Source organism: Grammomys surdaster, unplaced genomic scaffold (genome assembly GCF_004785775.1).
Source record: "Grammomys surdaster isolate TR1022 unplaced genomic scaffold, NIH_TR_1.0 721, whole genome shotgun sequence".
In the NCBI taxonomy this organism is placed as follows: Eukaryota; Metazoa; Chordata; class Mammalia; order Rodentia; family Muridae; genus Grammomys; species Grammomys surdaster.
In genome coordinates, this window is record NW_021605140.1 from 55,668 (window position 1) to 77,986 (window position 22,319).

General features: G+C 50.7%; 1 protein-coding gene and 1 long non-coding RNA gene across 3 annotated transcripts in view; one reads left to right on the top strand and one right to left on the bottom strand.

Moving 5' to 3' along the window:
• Elmsan1 (ELM2 and Myb/SANT domain containing 1) overlaps positions 1 to 22,319 on the top strand; it is a 68,930-nt gene that overhangs the window by 6,624 nt on the left and 39,987 nt on the right. The window contains exon 1 of one of the 2 annotated variants that reach the window (XM_028782147.1): positions 18,370 to 18,903. The exons of the other annotated variant lie outside the window; for it this stretch is intronic. The gene's annotated coding sequence lies outside the window, so the exon portion shown is untranslated. Of the gene's footprint in view, positions 1 to 18,369; positions 18,904 to 22,319 lie in introns of those variants that run through there. 2 annotated transcript variants of the gene reach the window in all.
• LOC114633585 lies at positions 3,393 to 5,445 on the bottom strand. Its single transcript, XR_003713209.1, has 3 exons — positions 5,249 to 5,445; positions 4,303 to 4,404; positions 3,393 to 3,858 (listed from the first exon to the last, which is right to left on the bottom strand). It is a non-coding gene; the product is annotated as an uncharacterized LOC114633585 (long non-coding RNA).

Below are 22,319 nucleotides of genomic sequence, written 5' to 3' on the forward strand. Positions count from 1 at the left end.
AAAATTTGCTTTCTCTTCTTTTCTTTGTTTTGTTTTTCGAGACAGGGTTTCACTGTAGCTCCGGGTGTCCTGGAACTCACTCTGTAGACTAGGCTGGCCCGGAACTCACAGAGATCTACCTGCCTCTGCCTCCCAAGTGCTGGAATTAAAGGTGTCTGTCCCCCTTTCACTCCCCTTCCCGTCACCTTTAGCCCTTAATTGATTTTAATTGCTAGCAACTTGTTAAGTCCCCCAAGCTTTCTAGCCAGACATAGCAACCATCCCAGCTCCCAAGAGGAATGAAGAGAAGTCCCAGCAACAATGACCTGATGCCCTGAAACAGCTGGTTAACACTGGGCCCGTGCTGTAGGTCATCCGTGGAGCTCTGGTGAGTGGGTTCCACAAGCTCATAGAAGCCTGTAGCCTGGGTGAGACCCAAGGGCAGAGAGGCCCGAGTGTGAACCCCTGGGAGAATGGCATTTGCTGGAACAGTAAGGTAAGGAATGAGAATATGATCAAGATGAGCTGTGCTGTCCTTTAGTGGACACCTCGGCCACAGTGGGGTAATTGTCCTTTAGTGGACACCTCGGCCACAGTGGGGTAATTGCTCCTTTTTTCTTCCTTTTCTGAGACTGAGGCTTTCCTTGTATCCAGACTGTCTTAGAGTTTAGAGTTTGCTCTCTTTGTTCAAGCTGGCTTCCCACGAATGATCTTCCTGCAGGCTTCCAAGTGCTGTGATGATAGGTTTGCACCGTCGTGCCTGTATCATGTAGGCTTGCGATACTTAGATTTATCTTAATCCGTCCTGTTTATAGAAGAAGATTGAACACCTGGTGGAGAGGGATACGTAGTAGGAGATAGTAGTTCATTTAAATGCTATTGTATTACTCAGTATGGTGAAATGATTACCTCACGCTATCCTATCACGACAGGCTGGGGGCTCTTAGCACACACTTACTCCTGATTGGAAAGGTGGGTTTAAGTGACTATTTTTTTTCTTGTTGTTCTATTATGTTCCATCTTTGTCCCCCCCCCCCCCCCGCCTTCACCCCCTCCCCTGTCCTGCTCTCTCTCTATCCTTCTTCCTAGTAAGCTTGACTATTTGAATTCTTCATGTAAATGAACGTGGTAGGAGAACCCATTGCTGTGTACCTCCTGGGAAGATCATGGGGGCTGGAAGTTAGGAAATAACTGTCTGGGGCTAAGCAAGAAAGGTTCTTCAAACGGATACCCAGGGGATAACCGAAGGGGATCCGTGGAGCAGGTTTTAAACTGCAGTTCGCTCACCTAGGATTACAGATGAAAGCTTTGTGCTTGGGTTGCCTGTAGTTGATGTGCGGTTGAGAGAGGGCACTGCCCATGTGGAGGAGAGTACCTTGCTCTAAAGCCACGGTCTGCTGCATGCCCTCTCTTTGCCCCTACCCTTCCTTGACCTTCGAGCTGAAGGCCAGCAAGAGGCTTGCCAAGAAGTCACCAATATGGGTCTTTGTCTTCTCCTGCATGTGCTCTGGGGTACCTCAGGAGCCACCAGCCACGCCTCTTGTCTTGCATTAGAGGAGGCGGGGCCTCAGGATTTCTTCAACCACCTCACTGAGGAGGTGCTAAGGGATGGCATTTAGGATCTGATGTTTCTAGTCGTGGAGAAGAAAACTGGTCACAGCCGTAGCAGCGGTAACTCTGCACTGTGTGACTTATAAGGTGCTCTCTCTCCCTGTCTTCATCTTCCTCTCACAGCACATTCATTTAGGGAGAGCACGGGGTGTTGAAGGAAGGAAGGACCAGCAGCACTAGGGATCCAAGCACGAGGAAAGTTCAAATGTCCACTCTACATCTGCATTCTTCCAGGGGACAGTGGGACACACCATCCAAGAGCAGTTAAGCATTAGGTAATTCAGTGTTCAAGACTAGTTAACTCTCTCAGGGTCAAGGGAGAGTGAAAAGTCAGAGAAGGCCTTGCTTACACCCTGCAGGGCGTGTGTGTTATATGACTGCCGTGGGGTTAATGAAGGAGAGGTTTACCAGGCGGTGGTGGTGGTGCATGCCTTTAATCCCAGAGGCAGGAGGATCTCTGAGCTCCTACAGATGGAGTTCCAGGATGGCCAGGGCTACACAGTGAAACTCTTGTCTTGATAAAACCAAAACAACAACACAACACCCCCCGCCCTTCACAAAAATGAAGGTGGGGCTGCCTGAACCTCCGGAGAATCTAAAAGCAAGTTGGCAGCCACTACGTGGCAAAGGGAGCCAGGGCCGTGTAAAGACAGGGAACGGCTCAGCCAGGCCTGGAGGTACAACAGGTCTGCTTGGGAGTGAATTGCAAGTGGCAGAGAGAGACTGCTGAGAACTGGTGGGAGAGAGCGGTTAGGTTGTGAGCTCGAACAGGCGCTTGCTGTATGTGCAAGCAAAGAGGTCTGGAGCACTCTGGAGACGGTGGGGAGCACCTAGCACTAGATGTGTCTGTGTGTGTGTGTGTGTGTGTGTGTGTGTGTGTGTGTGCCTAGAGGTGTGGGAGTGATGGGTGTTTCCTTTCCAAAGCTCACTCAGACTGCAGCACGGAGATTAATTGGAGGTTGAGGAAGAGACCCAAAGGGCCATAGTGAGAAGGTGTTACAGTCCTTGAAAGAGGGAGGAAGGTAGAAGCTGGCTAAGGAGACGTCAGGAGTTGGCTTGAAGTACCCACTGAATGCTCAGTGCAAAACAGTCATAAGGTGAGCTCAGATTTCTGCACAAGACACGGAAGGAAGAGGAGGTTTTAGGGGGAAATGGAGTCTGAGTTCAGCCATACTGACGGGTAGGAACCTCTGGGACATCTGAGAGAGACGTCCAGTGGGCAAATCAACTGGTCTGTGGCACGAAACCCCCAAAGAACTGTTTGTGGGGTTTGGCTCTCCCAGCTCAGTAGCCCATCTGATTTCCTCGTGGCTACTCCAAAGACACACCATTTAAGCAAGAAGGATAGCTGCAACCCAAGCCTGACCACCTCTCTGGCCTCTTTGGTCTGTTAACCGTTCTGAAGCAGATTTTTTTTTTTGGGGGGAGGGGGGAGATCACCAGTACATAGAAAGCTGTGGGAGCTCACAGAGAAAATGACGTCACGCGAGGAGGAAGTGGGGAGGTCACTGGCTAAGGGCTGTGGCTGAAGGGTTAACAACTGAGACTGAGAAGGCAGCGAGACGAGGAAGCGGTCAGGAAAGCCGGAGTTGGAGACGCTAAGGACAGGGACTCCGATTCAACGATACTAAAAAAAAATTATGCTGCATTGCACTTTATGAGAGTTCTCCATTAGACTTTCTTAAATTGGGTTAAGGTAGATCCGCCATTGATCCTCGTCAGGAAGTCAAGACAGAGCGTTGGAAAGACAGATTGGTTAAGAAATGGAGTTGGGGAGGTATCGCTGTGGAGGCGGTGTGGGTGGGGGTGGCATCTCCTGGGATATGGCTTCCTGCAAGGTCTACAACCTAGGTTTCCTCAGCCCAAGTCCACCTTTCCCTGAGCTGGTGAGGAAGTAGAGGAGGGTCCGGGACAGCAAGGATTGCTTTTTAGTTTTGGCACATATATGTTTAATGTAGGGCATCTTCTCCATTTAAGAGCCAGAGCAGTTGCTACATCGGCGGTTCTCAGGTGGTTGTGGTCCTTTGGGATAGCTGTAGGTGTGATTAGATTCTTTACAGAGGGAGAGAGAGGCAACCCCTCATCTCTCATCCCCGTTCCTCCTCTCCTCCCTGTTGCCTTAGGCACATTAGGCAAACGTCCCATCGCTGAGCTACGTCCCCAGTTGAGCGGAGGTTTGAGTGAAGTCTTTCATGGCTCACAGGGGTCTGTGTGTAGATGGGAGATACAGGGTCTTAGGTCTGCGTGTAGAAGGTGACTTTAGCCAAACTGAAAAGAAATTTACCAGAAGGATATTAGATATGCATCGAATGTCCTGAAGGCAGGTTCAAAAATCAATCAGGATTTGTGGGAAGCTGGATAACCAGAATCAGAGCCAAGGTGATGAAGACACTGGGTGCGGATTTATTGCTGAGTTCAGGCCTGGATGGTCCCACCCCTCCAGAATGAGTTCTGAACTTCCCCCGCCTTCGGGTACCACTACTCATGCTCTGAGCCATGGCTCTCGCCCTTCCTCACGCTGTGACCCTTTGATACATTTCCTCATGCTGTGGTGACCCCCAGCCGTAAAACGATTTCATTGCTGCTTCGTAACTAAATCTGCTACTGTTAGAAATTGTATTGTAATTATCTGATATGTGACCCTGTTGGGGTCCTGACCCTCGGGATGAGAACCCCTGCTCTAGGCAAAGCTGTTCACTCAGCTCCGCTTACTTTGTGTGCTTGCTGCTGGTCCCCAGGAGCCAAGCTCAGGAGCTCCAGCTTCTTCAGTGGTGGGTGGAACTCTGCCTCCTCCTGGATCTCAATGCCAGGTGTCTGAAACAGAGAGGGGTGCACATGCTAAGTGGGGAGGTGTCCCCCGTACATTGGCGTGATCGGAAGTGCCAGAAGTGGGAGAATGAGACGAGACTTCCCTCTTGGGCTGTTAAAACATCCACCTCTTGATCATAATCTTTTTGGACGTCTTTCCAAATCTGTCCCCTTGGTCTGAGCTTCAGGAGTCCTGTGTGTTCTGGAGTGCTGAGCCTCTTGTGAGCAGTTGGGTTTTTTCTCTGATGTTGGAGCCTTTCCGGTGGGAAAGGATGAGCATCCCAGCATGTGGGCAGGCCAGCACTTCTGATTCCATTTGGAAAACTTCAGCGCTGCCCCACGGGAACATGCGCCAAGGCATGGCTGCTCTCTAGGTAACAGTTATGACTGGAATTTTGTTCCTTTTCCAAAGGCTGCAGGAGACTCTCAGGATCACGAGGTATTTGGGAGGGTACCATCTTGCTTTTCAGACCAGAGGTTAGTGTTTCTTCTCTGGTTTGGGTTGGGAAACAGTTGAAGCCTCTGGTGCCCCAGTAGTGGGCACCCCTCCAGTTCTGAAGATGTCAATCTAGGTTAAGATGTTATACTCAGCCTTCCTCTCCCTGCCCCCCTGAGACAGGAGATAGGAGCTGGGGCGTTGTCTGCCTGGGACTGTAAGCATCGCCTGCCACATCCTTGGTCAACTTCCCAAAAGTTCCTGTGACCTCCAGCCTCCTTCCTGTCCTCACACCGTGCCGATGAAACAAGTGGACGTTGACCATTTGGTTCCAGTAGCCTTAGACAAATCAACTAATTTTTGTAAAAATAATAAAAAAACAAAACAAAACAAAAAACACCATTTTGAACTTACCGGTGCTTAGCTGGGGTAGGAGAGCATCAGTAGGAGTTCGGAATTTTTTTTTTCTCTCTCTCCTGATGTTGAAGCATCGGGACCCATGTAGGGTCAGGATTGCCAGGCCGGTGGGGAAGAAGCTGCACTCCTGGCCATATTTACTTTGAGTAATTTACACTGAGGTGGCCTATGCATGTCAAGATGAAGTACATTGTGTTTCGGGCAGCGTTAAAGCGGAAATGAAGTCTCAAGGGACCCGAGTTATTCTATTAAAATACAGCTCTGGTCTTGTCACCCTTCTTAACAACCCTTAGAGCTGCCCACATCCTGCAGGAGAAACCCCACCTTCCTCAGAACAGCCCCGAGGCCCTTGCTCCTTTGCACGCAGTCCTTATGGCCTTAGTTTATTCCTTCCTGTGGGAGCCAGGTCCTCGCTGCCTTGTTGCTTTAGGTCCCCTCTGCATTCGCTCATTGTTTCCTCTGTGTGGAATGTCCTCCCTGCCCTTTTCCCTCTTGGCAGATGTCCACAGAGCCAGCTAGCAGTCACCTGCTTCCACACTGCCCCCCTTTGAGCCACACTGCCTTTGAGGTTCTGGAGTCAGATGCAGGGTTATGGTTCAGGGTTCAGGGTTCAGGGTTCTCAGGGTTCAGTCTCACTGGCCTGGAATTGAGCCTGCCACACAGTAGAGGTTCCACAGAGAGGGTACTAAGGATAGCCAGAGGGGATGTGGGCGTGAAGGGGACCTGATGCTCAGGTGGTGAGGTGTGCATACCGAACTGGTTGTCTGCAGGATAGCCCCTACCCCCTCAATCTCCTTTAGCCTCTGCTGCTACCCCTTGGTACTCTCCTGTTTTCTTTGAGGCTTCCCAGATCCTGCTGAGGCAGAGATGGAGTTACAGCATACAGATCCACGCTACTGGCCTTGCCCACTGTAAGAAGGACTCAAATGAAACATTTGACCATGTGTCTGTGGCGAGGAACTGGTGTAAAGGTAGTAAGTAGACTTGCCTTTCCACCTGAGGAAGCACCAATCCTGGCTCGCCTCAGCGGCTTCACAGTTCTCCTGCACTGCAGTCGCCTGCCCTGCACAGAGAGGGAATGAGGGAGGACGAGTCAGCCCGCCGTGGAAGAGAGATAGAGTGCTTTCAGATGAGGGCCCTGTTCAGTCTGGTCACTCTTCCTGTTAGAGGGTGGGGAGACACTTGTCTTCCTGACAGTGACTTCAGGATGTACCATGAGTTCCAAAGCAGAAACTTTAGGGCCTAAACAGATTTGGAACACGTGAAGGTCTCTCCATTTGGAGAGACTGCCAACCTGCCACGCGGTTGTCTTCATGGTGCCTTGTGGTTGGAACCAGAGGTCTGTGGAGGCATTCCTTCACCAAATAGGCATCTTGGGTCTGTACGCCGCTTGGAGAGTACTGTGGGAAACATCTTTCTCACTATGGTGGCTGAGCTCAAAGCCTTGGGCAGAACTGAAATGCTTGCCTGTTAGACCAGTGCTGATTTGCATGGCTTACACCGTTCCTAGATACATTTCCAAAACCTGGAAGGACTGGTGTTTCTGATTTCTTTTAACAGTCCATCTTTGCTCTTGGCAGATTGGATTGTGTGTGGGGGGGGGATGGCCAGTGTGTGGACATTGTTTTAGCCTTTCTCTCTGTGGAACCTGCTTTTCTCTCTTTCCACCCAGCCCTCTACTGTCTAGCCCTCCATATGTCTCTTTGTCATTCTTCCTCCCCAACAAAGTGGCCGTGCCACCTCCAACATCATAGGGCATTCAGTCATAGGACATGACTCCAGGTGCCCCACCCACAGAACTGAAGAACAGGCATTTAAAAAAAATAATTCTCTCTCTTTTTAAAAAATGTTCATTGGTGTTTTGCCTGCATGTATGTCATGTGAGGGTGTCGGATCCCCTGGAACTGGAGTTACAGACTCCAGTTGTGAGCTGCCATGTAGGTGCTGGGAATTGAGCCAGGGTCCTCTGGAAGAGCAGCCAGCACTCTTAACTGCTGAGCCATCTCTTCAGCCCTGGGAAAAATATGCATTTTAAGAGTAGATACAGTGGGATGGAGAGATGGCTCAGTGAGTAAGAGCATTTGTTGTACAAGCATGCCCTGAGTTTGGATTCTAACATTCACATAAAATACTGAGTATGGCAGCATATACCTATAACCCCAGGCCTGGGCATAGGGGTGGAGGGTGGAAGATCACTGGGATGTACTGGCTGTGTGCACCTACATACACAAACCACACGTAGCAAACCACCACCACTACACCACACCACACTCATGCACACGGGTGGGAGGAGATAGCCATGTACAAAGCTCTGATATGTACAAAGGCAGCGGAAGCAGGGGCTGTGGCTGTGGTGCATGCCCTCTGGAAAACAGACAACCCCGGTAACTCACGGGGAACAGTATATATTTTTAAATGCCAAGAGAAAATGCTAATTGCCTTTCACCTATTAGAGCTACTCTTGGGAATTAATTCTAAGGAAATAGTTCTAAAAGGGAATAGAGAGCTATACACACAAAGGTATTTGTGGCAGTGTTGTTTAAAATAGCAAGAAAACTGTTAACGGCCCCAGGATTCCATGCGGCTACATAATTTATGATACCTGGATTCTGGGGAGTGTTGTACTGCAGTAATATGAAGGTGCTATTAATTCATGAGAAAATGTTGATGAATTTTAATGCCACTAAGTAAAACATAAAACCACATATGCATATACTAGTGAATGGATAACATCCCCAATGCTTGGTCATAGTGTAAGCTGACATAACACAAATGCTGGACTTAGGTGAAGAGGCCATGCTTGGAATATTTGTATATTTGATGTATACTATCTATACTTTCAAAAGATTAGGCCCCAACATCAGAGACTTTGGAAATGGGTGGGAAGGTCCGGGAGGGACTCCAAGCCTCCCATCTGTTACCACTAGCAAGGTCCAACTGCTCGGGCTTATCAGCTACGTCTGCTGCTGCCTTCTGGGGCTGGGGAATTCAGATTGTCCTGACTGTAACTTCAGTGTTAACAGCATTGGGACCCTGCCTTCTGACGCTGGGTCGCTGGGTCGAGAAACCCCAGGTGGTTCAGAGACCCAGGAGGTGGTTCACACCTGAGTTTCCAGGGAACCAGCCAGCAGGATGAGCCTGTAGCCCTTGAGGCCCTGAACCACCCACTCACTTGCGAGCCCTAGCCACAGGTGGTGAGAGCCAGCTCGCTCTTCTGCAGTTTCTAACAGGTAGCAGGGTGTGCTTTGTAGGCTGACCTCCACAGCCCAGCGTCAGCCAGGTGGGGCCCTGGTGAGGTAGTGTCTTGGGTGTGTCCATTGTAGAACGTATTTTAGTATTAGAGTTGTTTTTTAATGCTGGCCTTCTGAAACCTCCGCCTTCATCCAATCCACCTTTGGCTTATCAAAGAGGGTGTGTGAGTCCCCATATTGCCACCAGCTCACAACTTGGAGCTGTGCTCCAGCTGAGAGCCAACTTTTTTGTCTGTATCCTGAGAATGGCTCTGTCACCCTCATATTAGCTCCTTTTGTGCAGCCTTTTCTTCAAAGAGGGGAAACTTTTTTGACACACGTTATTTCTGTTTGGAGACCCTCTCTTTGCCCTTTCCTTGTGACCAGTCCAGGATTGTGACCTCAGCAGGAAATGGAGATTCACTGGCAGGGTTTGGAGTCTTGGGGTGGGTGGAGCTACAAAGCTCTGGGTGTATCTTGAGCGGGCAGGATGGAACTTGCTAGAACAAGGGCCACTGTAACAGATCTTAGAGATAGGCTTGGATATGTCCAGGCCTATCTGGGACTCCGTTACCTCAAGCATAAGAGTGCTAAAACCAAATTCCAGAACTGTCAAAGATCCGTAGTTCTTTTGCTCTGCGGTCACATTGAAATAGCACCTTCTGGCTGGAGGTTTGCCAGCGTCCAAGAGGAATTGGGAAAAGAATGTGGGTTCGGGTCTTGCCTGGATGCTCCTGAGAGATATCTCATGTCTTCCTGGACAAGCAGGTGCTCATGCATGTGTTTAGAATCAGGGTGGGGGTTGGGTGGGGGACAGGCTGTCATGTTTCCTTGGCACATGGTGGTCATTCATAGGTACTCTGACTCCATCTTCACCCAATCCTGACAGTTGACTTAGTTCTGATCACTGCTGGTGGCCGAATATTAATTTGCTGCAGAATCTAAGTAGCAGGTCTTCCTGAGCTCAGGACCCGCCCATCTCAGTTCCCTAATTTAGCGATCACGTGTGTGCCCCAGGGTTGTCAGCTGCTTGGTTCTTTTGAAGCTTCAAACACATTTCCATAGAAACAATGCTATAAATGGTTTCTGGGTTCCTAGGCTAGCCCACAAAGAGACTTGGTATCACCCCAGAAGCTGCCGAAGCAAGGCTATTAGTAAAACCGAGAGCGCACATACAGCAGTAAGTGTTAGCACTGAGACATCATGGGGTTAAATGGTGTGGGTTTATTTGGGTAACTTCATTCCTTCTGTGAGAGGTGTCTTTTAAAGTTGTCCTGATAAAGAAAGTTCTGGGGTCCTTTGGCCCCAACCCTTCCCCCTCCTTTACACATTTGCATTTCTTTGTCCTCATCTGGATGCCTGGGGCTGCTCGGGATCTTGGCCTGGGTTGGCTCAGGATCCTGTTTAGGAACACTGTCAATCTCTGTCATTTAAACTGACCTCCGCAGCCTGAAAGGACAAACATCACACAGCAACAGTTTGCACCGCTCAGACTTCTCACCTGATTGCGTCTGATGCTCCGTGGGTGTCTGTTTGCAAAGCAGCCTCTACACATTTCTTCGGGCTAATTTTGACGCTTCATGTGATTTTATCAGATTGGTGGTGCGTTGAGCCCATCCACATTTCAGCCTGTTGCTGTGTTAAGCAAAGGAGATTTCTGTTCCTGGGCTCCATAGACAGTGGCTGTGAGCATCCGATTGTTAACATCGGCGATAGTCTCTTGATCGGAATTACTTGGTCAGAGTGTTAGACTCTTGCAAGGCGAGGTCAGTTCACATTCCAGAAAGAGTTAAGCCCATTGCAGTGTAGGTACAGCTGTCTCCCCAAAGCCCTCCCGACAGCAGCTTTCTTGTCTTATTTATTTATTTTCAAGTTGACTCAGCTGTAATGGGGCCTGAATGGGGTTCTGATTTGCATATCCTAAAATTGCTGCTGAGACTTCAGTTTTCCTCCCAATGATCTGCTGTTTGCGTTTCCTCATGCGTCAAAACCTGCTCATCTTCAACTTCAGAAGTCTTTCCTCCCTTCCTGCCTGGGTGGGGTCTGATTCACCCTTATACCTGAGGGGCTGAAGACCCTAGTTAGTGACACTGCCTGTCAGCCTCTTGATTGCTGGGGTACAGGCGACAGGGCCTGGGGGAGCCTTGGGATGGAGGCTGACTGGGAGGAGGCTAAGGGGAGGCAGGGGCTTGTCTGGGAGCTTCTGCAGGAGAGTCAGAGGTGACCTCCTTGGAGGGTGGTTAGCCAGGGAAGGTCTGCAGAGAAGCCTCAGGCTTTAGAGCTGGAGAGGACCCTGGGGTGCTTCTGCTCTGCGGGTATCGGGGAAGGAGGAGGATGAAATGAGAAGCTGGCACCAGTGGGATGAGGAGAGACAGTCAGCTATGACGGAGGAAGGATGAGAAACAGCGGCGGATCAGCATGTGTAACAGCCAAGTGTCTCTGCCACACCTCTTACGCACCTCTCAGTTCCTTCTCCCAGGAAACTTGGGATGTAGTCAGTGTGCCAACTGATTGCTTTATTTATTTATTTATTTATTTATTTATTTATTTATTTATTTATTTGAGACAGGGTTTCTCTGTGTAGCCCTGGCTGTCCTGGAACTTGATCTGTAGACCAAGCTGGTCTCCAACTCAGAGATCCACCTGCCTCTGCCTCCCAAGTGCTGGGATTAAAGACTTGAGCTAGTATCTGGCTTCAGTTTTTTTTTTCCCATGACAAAACAGAAACTCTAACTTTCAGTTTAAATCTTCTCATTTATTTAAAACATTTCTCGAGACTTGGTTATTTTAATTTTATGCGTATGATTTGCCTGAGTGGTGCCTGCATGTCTGTTTGTGTCCTGAGTGCCCAAGGAGGCCAGATAAAGGTGCCAGATCTCCTAGAACTGGCGTTACAGAAGGTTTTAGGCTCCCTGTGGGTGCTGGGAATTGAGCCCAGGTCCTGTGGAAAAGTAGTCAGGGCTCTTAGCTGCTAAGTCATTTCTCCAATCCCTAATCTCCTGACTGAGAAAACAAAAACTTGGCAATAAAGTTCGTTAAAAATAAAACGTAATGTATGGGGAGGGAGAATGGCCATTCTCCAGTCTTCATCCTTTCAATTTATTCAGCTGCCTTATTTGGGAAACAAGATGTGTGTCCAAGGTCAAGTCCACTTGTATGACCTTGGGAGAGTGACCTTTTCTACCTTCAGCTTCCTTTTGTATAAAATGAGGATAATGGCTTCCTCCCAGGGAGCTGGTTGTCAGGCATGCCCTAGATAGATGTGTCGGGTAGGTCCTTTATAGGTCATCCAGAAGAGTGAGAGTCAAGCTAAGACCTTTGATTATCTTTCTCAGTCCAGAACCTACACCACATCCTAAGGCCCTGCATCCTATGGACACTGGAGTCTTTCGTTTCCATGGGAACTGTAGGTTACTTTACGAGAACTTGAATGCCTAACAGCTTCTGAGCTTAACCTTGAGGCCTCGTAACGAAGTGGGCTTCATGCTGTCAGCTCTGAGACTCAGACGACCACATGTCGGTAATGACAGTATCATACACACTGAATTTAAGGAGCCACTGATTCTAATAAGTGATTTTATGTCAAGCTAAAAGGAGAAAATAGGCCTGGAGTGTTGGCTCAACAATTGAGAGTACTTACTGTTCTGCAGAGGGCCTGACCTGGGTTTCCAACACCCATATGGAACACCCATACTCACACCACCTGTAACTCTAACGTCAGAAGGTCCCTGCCCCTTCTGCGTTCTGTCAGCATCTGTATTCATATGTACATACGCACATGCGTGGACACACACACACTTTTTTTTTAATGTATGAATATCTGCATGTATACCTGCGTGCCAGAAGACAGCATCAGATCCTATTACAGATGGTTGTGAGCCACCATGTGATTGCTGGGAATTGAACTCAGGTCATCTGGAAGAGCAGTCAGTGCTCTTAACCACTGAGCCATCTCTCCAGCACCCCCCCCCACACACACATACACACACATTAAAAATATTAAATATTAAAATAAGTGTTTTATTTATTTGGTTTCCTGAGACATGGTTTCTGTATGTAGCCCTGGCTATCCTGGAACTCAATTTGTAGTCTGGCCTCCACTCACAGAGATCTGCCTGTCTCTGCCTCCTGAGTGCAGGGATCAAAGGCATGTACCGCAACCACAGGGCTAAAATAAAAATTTTAAAAGGAGAAAATTCTGGTAATTAAATCATACATACAGGCCACTAGGCCCAGTATTGAAGGTGAATTAAGAGGATGGATTGTCACAGAGAAACCCTGTCTCGAAAAACCAAACAAACAAAAAAAAGAGGATGGATTGAACCCAGGAGTTTGAAGCCAGTCTGGGCAGCATAGTAAGACCCTCTCTTATACATAGAAACATCCAAAATCCAAAATCTAACCAAACAAACAGTAACAAACACATGGTATCTGTGGTCACAAGCATCCCAATTTCAGAGGTGCTAAGGTAGAGTAGCCATTAAATTATGATCTGTTGTCTATATATGGTTTTATTTAAGTTCTTGCCAAAAGTATTCACTCGTATGCACCAAGCACAGGTACTGTGTAGACATCAGGGTTACCGAGGTCTAAGCTGTGCCTGGGAGGAGCTCTGACCTGGCCCATGATGCTCTGACCCAGGGAAGGTAAGTAAACATGACAATGCAAGAATGTTGGAGCAGAGATAAGCCCAGGACCAGTGTAGGAGTGGAGACTGAGAAGGGGTTTGGGTGCCAGGGCTTTACTAGGAAGTGCTGTTAAGAGAGAGGGAAGTGGCAGCTAAGGAAGGTAAGATGCTGCAGCTGCAGCCCACAGGCAGCCTGCAGCACACACAACCATGCTGCAGTCGGTCCCACCAGAGGCTCCTCTGCTGGGGGCAGCGGTGACCTTTCAACCAGCAGCGCAAGCAGCCGACTTGCTAGAACGAACCCTGGAGAACTCTTAACACTGTGTATACATGAGCTTCCCTTGCTTGGAGGAATGAAAGAAGGCGTCCTGGAAGTCCCATAAGCTCCGGTCTGTTGGGAGACCTGGGCATGGATTACCCACAGCTGAGGAGAAGAGGAAGAGAAGCGGGAGTGAGGTAGAGACATCTTGGGGAACCTCAGGTTGTCTGTCTGTGTTGGGTGGGGATAGGCTGGGATGCTGGATGATTCCAGGAACATGAGCATGCTAACTGGTCTGGTTCACAGCCCCAGCTTTCTGCAGTAGGTGATAGGAACTCCTAAGGAATCTGATGGTTTGTGGATCGTACAGTGTGTGCCCTGAAGCAAAGAGACAGTTAAGGTGAGGAGAGGACTGCCAGTGGTGTGGGCCAGCCATTTAAAACTCTCTTGTCTTGCAGATGAGCAAACAGAATGTTTAAGTAACCTGCTCAAATCATGCTTATCAGGCTGGTGTGAGCCAGGATTTGTAACTAGATCAGGGCACTGAAGTAACTATGAACTTTGAATTTCAGTCCATGACTTATCAATATTAGCTTTTATTTTAAAGCTTGCTCCGTTGTACACATTGGATCTCTGGGGATCCCTTTCTTCCTGGGATCTTTCTACATCATTGTGATGACGTAGGGAAGCTGAGTTCCAGCCGGCGGACAACAGGAGAGTCTGTCCAGGGCCAGTTCTACAGTGACCCGGGGACTATCCTAGAGCGAGCCACCCAGAAAGCTGGTAGTTCTTGCCTCTTAAAGAAAGGGTGTCTCTGTTCCTTGGCCCTCTGGTCAGCCCTCCCTGGCAGCCACACCTGTTTTGTTCTTCTCCCTGCAGCCAGCCAGATGTCTCTCTCCCAGAGTGACAGGAGCAACTGGGGACATCTATAGAAGCTCCCTTTCAGGCCTGACAAAGGCACTAGGAACCTGGCTAGGCCTGTAGGGGAGGGGCAGGAGGGAGTACCCAGGGATGCAGACAGCTGGGGGCTGGTGTGGCAGGCATTCCCTAGAACAGGTGAAGTAACTGAAGCAAAGAGGGTCCCTGGTTCTCAGGGGTAAAAGAGATCAAATGTGGAAGTTTCTCAGCTTAATTTCATGACTCTGGGTGGCTTTAAGCTGTCCATTGCATCAGGAAGGACCTGGTAAGGCCTGGGGAGAAGACAGCCATCAGAGGGGTGTGATCACAGTGTAGTGGAAAGGTGTAGTGGAAAGGATACAAAAGACATGGAGTGGGGCCAGCCTTGGAAGGACCCCCCAGATAAGACACCAACTTGATGTTGGAAGTAGACCTTCTGACGGAGCCCCGCAGAGACTCACCCGGGGCCTTTTTTGGGTGGGAGTGTATCTAAGGATCTTTCCTGGAGTTAAGTTCTTGAAAGGGAGAAGGTAGGAATAAATGCAGAGAAACAACAGTTGTAAACCCATAAAACCAAATATGGTGGATTTGTTATAGGCAAAAAAACAAAACAACAACAAAAAAAAAAAACCAGCACCAACTGAGGGGCGCTTGACAACTGTCCCAAGGTTGTGCAGCACATGTGTTTATGTCAGACAGGATCCAGATCCAGTCCTGGTTTCCTGTCTTTTCCACAACTGCCTCTTCTCTTGTAACTCTAGGCAAGGAGATCCTAAAGATAGCATCTTTATTTCACAAAGGGAAATAACAGTAGGACATGAGGAACCTGGCATTGTGGACACATGGAGTCCTCAATAGTGTCTGTTCGCCCAGAAAACATTAACACTCCACATATGCTGACTTCCGTGAGGAAGGGAAGGGCCAAAGAAAGAGCAGGCAAACTTGGGGGCTAGAGAGAAAACAACTACCTCCCCACCCCCATAAATAGTATTGGTATGTAGCCCAATATACTCCTAAACTGTTGATTTTCCTGCCTTGGCCTCCTGAGTTCTGGGATTAGTGTGTCTGCCACTATTTCCTTCTCCTCTTACCCTTCCCTTTCTTCTCTCTCTTCCTCCCCTAGCCACTAAATGCAAGGCCTCGTTCACTGAGTTACATCCCAGCCTTATGACTCTATTCTGTAGTGAACAGTAGATGACAGAACTTAGTAGAGCTGGATGGGCAGTAAGAGCCCTTGCCGTTCTTTATAAAATCTACTGTGATTTACTCACGTACCATAAAACTCATCTTTGGAAGATTTTTAAAAAATTATTTAATTGTATGAATGTTTTTTGCTTGCATATATGTCTGCACCAGATATCTGCCTGGTGCCATGGAGGTCAGAAGAGGGTGTCAGATCCTTTGGAACTGGAATTATGGATGGTGGTGAGCCACCATGTGAATGCCAGGAACTGAAGCCAAGACCTCTGCAAGAACAACTGGTGTTCTTAATCACTGAGCCACCTCTCTAGCCTCTCCCCACCAATCCCTGAAGTGTTTAATGGGCGGAACATAGGGGATGGCCATTCTGAGTTGTCTGTGAGTGTCAGCATCATCCCAGGAAGCCTCTGTGAAGCTGTGCTCTGCCTCAGATGAACTCAGAGCTTAGAGTCCTCAGTGCTTTGTTTACTGGAGTGTACAGATACACCAGGAGCTGGAGCCCTGTGTTCCTCTCTTCCCTGTGGTTTGTGAAGAAGTGAGGTGTTAGGGAAAAATGGGATTCTATGTGTAATCCTCCAAACTCCCCCAGTTCCCCCCCCCCCAGCTCTGAAAGGTCACCTTCTTGGTTGCCCCAGAGGCTTGTAGGGGGACTGGAGAGCTTAGAAAACCAAAACTTTCACAAGTCAGTGATTCTGCTCTGTCATATCTGCAGCAAGGCTGACCTTCAAGGTTTTCTCACAAAGGCCATAGTGTCCCTCATAGCACCCCGTCTCAACAAGCACGTTGAGAGGGAGACTTCTACCGTCATCAGGACAGCCCCCCCCCTCCTTCCCGAGGTGGTCCAAATTTAGAAACTTTGTTGAATGAAGGCATGTGCTGCTGCTCAAGGTAGGCATAATCCCCCTGGGCCATTGACTTCTCTTTCTTCTACATCTTGCCACCTGCCTCTTCTCCCCATACTGCTCTGGGACAGGCCCTGCACGCTGTGTGGGGAGGGAGGAAGCCCTCTCAGACCAGGCTGAGCAGTGTTCTTTAGAGTAATGGCTCCCATTTGTTGCCCTCAGCTCCGGCTCTATGGTAGCAGACTCTTTTAGGAACATGTTCCTCAGCTAGGTCATGTTTTGAGATGTCCCATGGCCAGTTTGTATTTTTTAGGGGGTCCCTCTGGGCTGGCCCTGGTTAGCTGCAGGGGAGCCTTCAGGTTTAATGAAGGAGGCAGTGGTGGACAGAGGAGGCCAAGTGGGTTGCTTTTGCTTTCCTCACATGGACGAACTGTCACACAGAGGAAGAAACCTGCAAATGGAAAAACCAAGATGGCTTTTATACCCAGCCTCTGTCAGGAGCACTGAGTGGCCAGCCTGTACTTAGGGGACTGTGTACCTGAGTGCTTCAGTCCCTCAACTGGCCATCAGCCTACTCTTTGGGAGACTGGAGGGAGAGAAGAGAGATGACAGAGATATTGGGTTACCCTGTGGCCTTCTGCAAGGCAGTCAACAGCTCTGAGTTGTGCTCCCATCCGTTGAATGAGAGTGCTAAAATACACTCACACAGCTGTGTGGTCGTTGTATGGGGAAGTGTTTGGACCAGACTTGTCATAGCGGCTGCTAAACTGGGAGCCTGGACTTTTCTTTGTAGAAAGGGGTTTCCCAGGCTCCTCCTTTTTTTTTTTTTTTTTTTTTTTTTTTCAGTCACAGAATTTTGGATCTTAAACTGGAAGTGATTTTTAAGAGGTCATCTGGTCTAGTCCCCTGGCATACTCATTGGTATTTTGTAGTTTAAATTCTCTGACCTGTCATAACAGGACAAATAAGCCCTTGTCTTCTGGGGAGGAGGAGTCCTTCCAGGTGCATGGAGATGAAGCCTGCAAAGCGGTGGGTGAGGATGGGGAAGCCGCGCCTCTTGCGAGTTTCTGTGCAGAAGGTTCCCCTGTTGTCTGTGTCATCCACTCCCTAGGTCAGGTGAAGACTCAGGCTCTGCAATCTCAGGGGTGAGAATCAGTCAGCCACTCTTTCACTTCTGAGAGGAAGGGCAGCACCTGATTCTTAGGACTGGACGCCAGGGAAAGTGGCTACCAGAACACAGTGTGTTCCTCAGTGGTTTTTCCTTCAAAAGAAAGCCTTCTGACTCATCTTAAGAAGCAACACCATACAGACAGCAAAGCACACCTGACTTTCCCTCGGCTCTGGAAGAACTCTCTAGTTCCTATCATCCACCAAAATGCAAAAAGAGGCATCACAGGTTCCAGCCAGAAAATTTTGTCAGGGCGGTTCAAGACTTTGAGTCAAAGTCGCCCAACTACGGCCTAGGTTGTGAGAATTCAACCCGGGAGCTTTTCATCTCCTAAGTTATGGTCATGTAAGTCCTTTATAGAGGAGACAGGGTTGGTTTCTCTATAACCTACACGGGCAGGCTGGTGGTGAGAAATCTTAACTCAGGAAGGTTGTTAATAAACTGCCTCAGAGAGGATTATGCCTGTTTTGTTGCACCCAAAGTCACAGTTTTTTCTTTGTGGAGGAAAGCGCCTTGTGCCCTCTTCACCATGGCGGGCGCGCGCACGCAGACACACACACACACACACACACACACACTCTTTCCTGGCAGGCAGGATGGGTTTCCAAACATTTCGTCACTGTCTCCTCCTGACCTTGATATGCAAGGAACAAGGCGCGTGGCCTGTTGATTACAGAAGAGCCATCGGGGGCTCAGGCCTAGGCTGGGGGGTTGGGGGGAAGGGTGGCCACAGCCTTGCAAGTGGAGGTAAGGTCTGCTGGAAATCCCCAGCCGGGGCAGCCGCCCGGAGGTTTAAAGACGCCTCCCAGCCATATATGGTCGCAGGAAGTGGGCGGCGCGGAGCCTGCAGGCGGAGAGGCCGCCCCGAGACAGTTGTGCTGATGAAGTGGTAGAGCTGGTTCCTGCTCGCCGCCGTGCCGCGCGCGCCGGCCAGCCACTGGGCGCTCGGAGCTCCCAGCCTCGAGTTGTGCAATCCTTTGTAGCACGCCAGCGAGTCCTCCTCCTTCGCTCTTGCCTCTCGCCCTCTCTCTCTCTCTCTTTTTTTTTTTTTTTTCAAGCTGTGAGCTCAACCGATGAGTCAGAGCCGTGCAATCCTGACACTGCATCGCAGGACTGGGGGTGACACGCAGGGAGGGAGAGCGCTCTCGAGGCGGACTGTAAGGGCGCGGGGCGCGCCGAGACTGCCGCGTCGCGAGCAGCGGGTGACAGCCCGCACGTCCCGCCCGGGCCCTGCCAGCAAACTTCCAGGCTTCGGGAGGCGCGGGCTTGGCTGAAGCCCTGCGAACGCCGCGGGGAAGCGACGGCGCCTGTTTGTTTTTAAAATCCGGGAGTGTGTGCAGACGACTGGGCTCTTCGGAGGCGACCCAAGGCGGCGGCCCGCGGCGGAAGGAAGGGGCACTGCTGGGGCCGGAGGCCGAGCGGGAGCTGGGTAAGTGCTGTTGCTCGGCGGGCGGCCGAGGCCTGCAGGCGGTGCGGCCAGCGAGGGGACCCCGGAGGACCGTGCAGGCTGTGGCTGCAGTTCTGCACACGCTGGGCCTCCGGCGGCCAACTTCTGCGGCCTGCGGGGCGGCGGGAGACGGTGCGTGGGCCGCCGTAGCCTCCGCCCGGCCCGCACCGCGCGCCCGCAGCTGCGTGTGCAGCTCAGCCCCGTCGTGTTTGTGCAGCTACGCAGCTCGATCGCGGCCCGCCCACCACCCAGGCGCGGCCCCGGCTGGGAAGCCCTCCCTAGTCTCTCTGCCCCGGGTACCAGCGGCTGGGGACCGCGGCTGCTGCTCCTGCGCGCGCGCGAGAAACGTGGTGACCGCAAGGACCCGCTGCCTTGCCGAGCCGGGGAGGCGCGACGAGAGGCTCGCGAGCCGCGAGAACTTAAGAGATCCGGCGCCCCTTCTCTTTGCAGCGTGTGGGGCGCTGGGTCGGCGTGGGGACTTTGCGGGGACAGACCTGCGGGGGGAGTGCGGGGGATGGGGGCTGGGAACTGGGGCCAGTGCTGGAGAGGCCTAGGCTGGAGTGCTGAACGCCCGCGGGCCGAAGGACGGTCGTGGAGCCGCCTCACCCCGCGCGCCTGGCGCTGCTGGTGCACCTCAGACCTGTCATCCGGCTCGCTCGCCCCCGCAGGCTCGCGTCCCTGGCCGGGTGCTGTGTTCCATGATGCTTGTCCTGAGCTTTGGAGCCCGGGTTCCTCTGGGCCCTGCATATGGCGGGCTCGATGGAGTTAATCATTCCCCGCCCCACACGCTCACAATGAGGGGCATGTGGACCTCTGCTGCGCCCCCCATTCAGGCCTTAAAGACTTTGAAAAGCTGAGGAACTTTGGGCACTGAGGCTTTCAAGCCTCAGAACCAAGGCAGACCTAGAGGAGGCGTCTACTGCCCAAAAGGTAGGCCACTGAGTGTCCCAAACCGTCTTCTCGCCCGAGCTGCTGGAAAGATGAAAGGGGAAGTTTCTTGCCTCATTTTAAACTTCGTTGGCTACAACTTCAATGGCCACTTCCTGCTTCCACCATCCCACTTCGGACCTCTGTGCAGGATAGGGGAGCAGTGACTGGTCTTTGAGGCCACCGCGGCACGTGTGTGTGGGAGATCCCGGTGGCAACTGTGGCTGGGGAGGGGAAAGGTGGCTTTCCTGGAAGCCTGGCTTGGAGGCCTGGGTTATCCTCACCCTGTAGTTTTAAGGCTAAGAGGGTTTGGTGAAGATGGAATTGTATCTCTGACCTCTGACTCCAACCTGCGTGCCTCAGCTGAGGGGGTGAAGCGTCAGTCTCAGTCCAGAGCTGCCCAAGCAAAGTATGATATATGTATGTATCCACAGCACCGTTTCTGTGTGTTTGGATGACTCCAGAACCAAAAGAGACAGGCAGACCTTCGGTTGAGAACTTAGGGGGCCTCTCTTTACTGCTGCTCGCAGGGTGTAAACATTCAATTACTGTGATAAATTATCTCACTGCACAGCCCCGGCCGGTCTCCATTCTAATTGGATTGGCCTGTGGCTGGTTTCTCTGGTCTGTAACTCCCAGGGGTCGAGGGGTGATGCGCCTGGAGAATGCCCCCAGGTTTACAGCTTGCTCTGGGGAAGCTGGTCAGCTGCCATTACGGCATCTCCAAGCACCAGGTAGAACCCCAACTCCTCAACTCGAGAGAGAGTTCCTTGGAGTGTCTATGAGGGTGAAAGTTTAACTTTTAAACCTGAGATTTTAAAAGTAGCCCCAGTGTTTAACCCGGGGCTGCTGCCTTGATAAAGGGAAGAGGGGAGGCACCGTGTAGCTACATGCAGCTGAGGGCCTGTCACGGCTGCAAGAACCCAGCCTGGGAAAGGCCTCTGGAAAAAGATAGGGGTAGGTAGAAGATGGAGCGTGCACCTGGCTAGGCTCCTGCGGGCCTGGACCACAGACCTTTAGCCTTGATATTGTGTCGGCCAAAGAGAAGCTTGCTGCTGATGCTGGTGATGGGGGTGAGGGCGTGGGTAGCAGGGAGACTCCGGCCTACGGCTTTACTCCTGCTTCACGTGTCCCTGCTTAAGCCCTCTGAACATGTAACCGCTGCTTTATTTGCACACATGTATGGCATCAGAAGCATAGGTTCTCCTTCAGAGAGTTTCTGGGAGGACTCTGAGTTACGCAAAACATCAATAGCTTCTGCTTCGGTGTAAGCTTGGGGATCTTTCCACTGTGCCTGGCATCTGGTAAGAGTTAGTACGAGTGAGGTAAATGAGTGTGAGATGTCCATAAACAAACAGACAAATAAATAAATGTGCTTGCCAAGGTTAATGGTACACCCCTTTAGTCCCAGATGCTTGGTTCGCAGGTGTGGGAGGGCGGGGTGGGAGGTTTACTTGAGCTCGTGAATTTAAGGCCATCCTGGGTGGGCTAAGTGGGCTCTGTCTCAAGAAGAAAAAAAAAAAAGATTTGCCTTGTGGAGGACCCTTGAGTCATTGCTCTCTAGGGACCACCCTACAACATTGTTAGTTTCACAGAGGGTCAGTCCACCACAAGGAGCCTGGCGTTGGTTGGGAAAGCTCGCTCCTTAACACTCCCCTGCATTTGGCCTTTGGGAGCCTGTGTCTCCATCATCCTGATCCCACAGGATCATCAGAATGAGTTGTAGTGCCTCCAGTCTGGAGATCCACTAAACTGGCCATTTCCTTTAGCTGGGACATGTTGGCACCCTTCCTATGTGTGTACGTACGTGTACTGGTGCAGGGACAGGTGTGTGTGTGTGTGTGTCTGTCCTTTTTCCTGACTCATTGCAGACTGCAGGAAATGCAGTGGTGGCTTCTCATTGGAGATTGCTTCTGTACATCACAGCTCTGTGAGGCTAAAGGAAATTGCACCTTGGGCTGGGGCTGGGATGCTGAAATCCTCAGTTCTCAGTAAGGGGACCTGCATTTGCATTTGAAGCAGCATTCAGGACACTGAGGCCGTGAGCTCATTTTGTGAATCAGAAGCGTTACAGCACAACCTCTGTGTTGGAGACTGCTCTTTGGAATCCAGATCACCCTCCTGCCACCCCCACCGCTTGTACACTAACATGAGCTCTCTCTCAGTCACACACTTGGGAACTGTTACAGTTGAGGGTGGGGGTAGCATCAATTCAAATTCCAGAGCTATCAAGCAAAACTGGTCCACACCCACTTCCGCCTCCACACTGGGCTGCCATTCTTGGATGGCGTGTGGACAGTCACCTGGCAGTGACTGAAGGAAGCCTGGCAGGTGCATGGGAATGAGCCCTGAGTACCCAGCTTCTTACCCCGCTTCTGCAATTGCAGTGTGGCCTTGTGCATTGCTTCATTTCCTGGGCCTCGGGTTTTCTCCTCTGTAAAATAGAGAGACTGGTACTTGGTACAGTTGCT